The sequence below is a fragment of the Chelmon rostratus genome, chromosome 13, assembly GCF_017976325.1.
Source record: "Chelmon rostratus isolate fCheRos1 chromosome 13, fCheRos1.pri, whole genome shotgun sequence".
Taxonomy (NCBI): domain Eukaryota; kingdom Metazoa; phylum Chordata; class Actinopteri; order Chaetodontiformes; family Chaetodontidae; genus Chelmon; species Chelmon rostratus.
Genome location: NC_055670.1, coordinates 19,538,423 through 19,543,414, shown reverse-complemented (window position 1 = coordinate 19,543,414; position 4,992 = coordinate 19,538,423).

Here is a 4,992-nt window from a genome sequence, read left to right as displayed (position 1 = left end):
TATCAGCAGTGGTTGCCTCATACAAACAGGAATGCTGCTCATTAGACATCTGGTGCAGGTAGGGATGTAACGTGGTCAAATATTATGTCATCGTGTTCAGGTGCTGGTGATGAGAACAGGGGATGTTTCGTACACCTCGTGCCTCACGCTCAATACACAATGACTTAAATTGTCTCATCCTCTTTGATATACAAGCACAGACTGTAGATCATTATTACATGTCATGCTTTGGTAATACATAGACAAAAAATGGCTCAAGAAAATGTGGTGAGAGGACAAACTCATTGGAGCGATGTCATACTGTGATAAGATGTTCAAATATGTATTTATCTTGTGCAGTATTACACATTTTTCACTGTTATATATTTTTTCTACTGCACAGTAGTACAAAAACACTGTATTTTATTATCCATATCTTCAAATCTCAAAATTTTTCCTCTGAGAAACTGAGCCATCCTTTCCTAAGGCAATATCATTTTTATACTTTTGTCTATAATGTAAATATATATAGTTGATTTTATTCTGTATCCTTTTTTTGTTCGTTTTCTATGTCTCTCTTTTATTCTTGCTGTCTTTAACAACATAACTTCCTTGTCATGGGATCAATAATATTCATCTTATCTAATCTTATAATTATCAACATTTGTTAACTATATCTTGTTTGAATTATGTTCATTTTTCATGTGACTGGCAACGTTTAGTGGCTCAACAAACAGCAGTTGTGTGTTGCCTGGAACATAAACTTGTAACTTGTAAATGTAACTTCCTGTCAGAGTGTCCTCAGGCAGTGACACCTGGCCCCCACCTTTCCTCCACTAAACTCTGAGTACTGGCACAAGGATGTGTACTGAGCCCCATTCTTTACTTCACACACAATTGTATTCTTGCATTTGCTGCTGACACCACTGTTAGGTTTGTTGACAGATGCCACAGCTGTGATTGGGCTGAGCTCCAGCAGCGATAAATCAGCCTCTAGAGCGTAGGAAGTGAACCTGGTGAGCTGGTGCTCAGAGAACAACCTGTCCCTCAGTACAGCAAAGACAAAGGAGCTAATCATCAACTTCAGAAGGTCACGGCGAGTACGCCCCAGTCTTCATCAACAGAGTGAAGAGAGTGACCAGCTCTGAGCATTCACATCTCAGAGGACCTCACTAACACCGCTGCACCGGTCACGAAAGGGCAGCAATGGTTGTTTTCCCTGAGGACCCTGAAGAAAGCTGGTCTGCCCCAACAGCTGCTGGTGACCACAGAGAGCTTTCTAACATAGGACGGGAACGCTTTTCAGCGGGTCATTTCCAGCACACAGAAGATCATTGCATCTCCGAGCCCTGGAAGAAATCTACAGTTCACACTGCCTCCGGAAAGCTGCCAGCATCTGTAAGGATTCCACACACCCATGCCATCATCCGTTTGAACTCCTTCCATCTGGCAAACGTTATAAAGCCTACTACACCCGCACCTCCAGACTGAGAATTAGCTTCTTCCCCAGAGCCATAACTGCTCTGAATCAGTCCAACAAGTATCCCCCTTAACTGTGTGCCACAAGTGACTTCACATGCACACACATTCTGCACTATGCCACCAAATAAGCTATACAGTTACACAGCAGTCCACTCTCCTTCATTCTGTGGCACTGTCTGGATACTGTGTTCAATATCTGCATCTACAACACACTGACAGTTGCTGTCAATAGTTCCTCCATTTCCAGGAATTCATACATTCATCACACGGTTTGTGAAGACTGTATATCTACAGCAACAAGTGTTACTTTTTTTATAGCATTGAGTTTGGAAGCTGCAGACTTCATCGCTTTATACTTATGCAATGACAATTAAGATATTCTATTCTATTCTAAACATGAGGGGGTCCAAGGGGGTCCTGTCTAATACTCTGCAGTAAGGTAGAGTTTTTCAGTTTATGTGTCGATTGGTCGGTTCACCACTTTGTTCCAGACTGAAATATCTCAACAACTACAGGATGGATTGCCATTAAATCTGATACAGGCGTTCATGGTCGCCAGAAGACAGAGCATAATGATGTGGGTGGTTCCCCAGACTTTTAATCTAGCTCCTTTAGCAGGTCAGAGGTTTTGCTAATCCTGTTAAGTATCTATTTCGTGGACTGGCACCAACAATGTGCAGACATTCATGAATCAAGCAATCATCAAAGTATTGAATCCCCCAGTACTGAGTAATCATCAGGTCAAAATTCAATACTTTGGATTATGACTACTTGCAAAACTAATGACATTGCCATCAGCCTCAGTGGTGCTTGTTAAAATGGTAAACTACAATATTGTACACGATACACACTATACCTGCCTAACATTGTCAATGACAGCATGTTAGCATGCTGACATAAGTTTAAACAGACTCTGTATGTAATGTAAATACAACCTGGTATATGATAGCCTCTCAAGCTCTAATGGCATTTAAAATGAGCAATGACAGCTGTGGGACACAGAAAGTTTGTTTCTTAATATTTCTGCTACACATAATGTTGTCGTTTTCAAAAAGCTTTGTGTTTCCCGCACAGATCAACACAAACTGTCATTTTCACATTTCAAAAATACATTCACGAAAGCATTATGTTGGGTTGGGAATTAAGTCTGTTTAGTGTGTATGGAAGGCCAAAAGAGAGAGAGAGAGAAAAAAACACCTTTTCATATTTAGACCCCTTTGTGTAGATATTAATGACCACCATTAATGACCACCCTGATCAAGACAAAGACTTTGTCAGAAGTTTCTACCTATTTGTGGCTTAGGTCTCATCCACCGGGTGGTCCCTCTTCTGCACAAATGCATTCTTGAAAACATTGTATAAGTGTGTACATGCACATATACAGTATGTGCACTCACACACCCGCCTTCAGCACGGGGCAGGTTTGAACACTGTGGTAGCAGTGAAGCCTTGGCACTCCCCATCTGACATGTTCAAATCTGTCCTCATCACTGATTCTCCACTTAATCTGCACTTGATCACCTCTGTCTGTCACATCAAAAAAAGAAGGGAGGAGAGTCATTCTGTGTGTCCTTCTATTATTTAATACTAGAGGTCAATAAACCTTTGAATTCAACTGCAGGAGCAGGGAGCAGCATCTGTGGGTTTAAGTGGTGGCGGAGGGGGTGTTGGGTACATGAAACAGGAGTTGTGCGCTCCAGTCACACCTGTATGAAACAGAAGGTGAAAGTCTTAAGCTACATTCCGTACACTCTTCCCTTTAGTTTGGCATAGAGTGCACTATATATGCTGTACTGTATGTATGCAAAAGAGAAACTGTATGTGTGTGTGTGCGCTCCAGAGGTAGCAATTAGGGGCACAGACATGTACTTTGCAGCCAACAGATTGTATCTGTTTCTGTTCGAAAAAGTGAAGTGAGAGCAAGACTGAGTTTGTTTTAATTGGAAAATTGGAAAACCATTGTGAGATAAAGGGATGTGTGCTCAGACATCGGTGATTAGCTTCATTTCTCAGTCTCAGATGTTGAAAAGCAAGAAGGTGCACTATATAGTGTAAACCTGCAGTTCTGTATAAGTAGAGATTAAGTGTGTGTGTGTGTGTGTGAGAGAGAGAGAGAGAGAGAGAGAGAGAGAGACTGACAGAAGTAAAGAGTTTAAGTGCATAGTAAGTAAAATAAGGCCAGGTGATCCGGCTTGTTCCCGGCATATCTGCCCACGTCGTACCACAGTATGCAGACAGGGTTGCCCTGCGGGATCATGGGGGAGAAGAAGGAGGGATGGACAGGAGGGAACGGAGGAGGAAGAATGTGAGGAATGAAGGGTGAGCTCAGCCCGGCAGGTCTGTGCAGAGACAGCATGTGCAGTGAACTCAATGTAAGTTACTAGAAAGGGCCTAAGGACACATCTTTGCCTCTGCCTCTGCACAAAGAACTTGCTACTGATTAACCTACATCTAATCAACTCCTACACCCAGTTTTTGACACTGTCTCCATCCATAGCTCTCTGGTCTTAGCCGTCAAAAATTAAAGCAAGTAATGTATTTTCCTGTCTCAAAAGCACTTAATTAATTGAAGAAAGACCAATTAATAATGTACTGGAAGAAAAGTGTTGAAAAGTAGTCAGTGCACTATTTGTTGTTACAGTAGCGTGCAGACTCTTCTACGCTGTATCACCGTGTTTTCACGGCACATGTAGCGTGTCCAGCAGTGGCGTACTGGGACAAATTCCGGTGGGCGGCCGCATTGGTGGGCCAGTGGGCTGTCAAGAAATCCATAAAGTTTTTACCAGCCGTCTGGTCTGGTTTTTTACTGGCCCCTCTCTGCATGATTCGGCCTGTGCATGAGAGCGTCCTGGCCGTTTTCAGGATAGGCACATTACTTAATTCACAGAAGAAATCAACCATGAGTTTTAGCAACTCATGGGACCCAAGCCCCTGTCTCCTAGCTGAAATTTCTTCCTCTAAATGTGGGCTTTTCTCACTCTTTACACTATGTGATGTGTTGGAAGTGAGAGAGGGCTGTCTATAGAAGAAGAATCAGACCACCCCTCACATTAAAAAGCTACAGTAAAGAAGTACCCAGTGCCATAACAAGTGATGTCAAGGGGACCTAACCAAGGATCCTGATAGAGCTGAGAGTGAGAATGGGTTGACCAAGTAGTTTTGGTGCCTAAAACAACTGGAAACTGCAACCACTGCACAATGTGAACCACATGATGATGAAGGTCCAATATGACCAAGGTCTGGTTTGCCCCAAACCAAAACAAATGGCAACCATTTCGCAACATTACCCTGTGAGAACGAAGGTGCAGTATGCCTATTGCTGGTTCCCTCCAACGGTCATAAATGCTGTTTTGGGCTTAATTGGCAGTCAACGTTCAGGTATGAGGATGTGTTGGAGTTTATGAACTGTCAAATATTCAACCATCTGATTAGTGAATTTATGATTTGATGGAAAAGTCTTACTGACAGATGGATGTTCCATGTCATCAGCATGGCAAAACTAAAATTTTTCAGTGGCCAACTAGTGGAGAG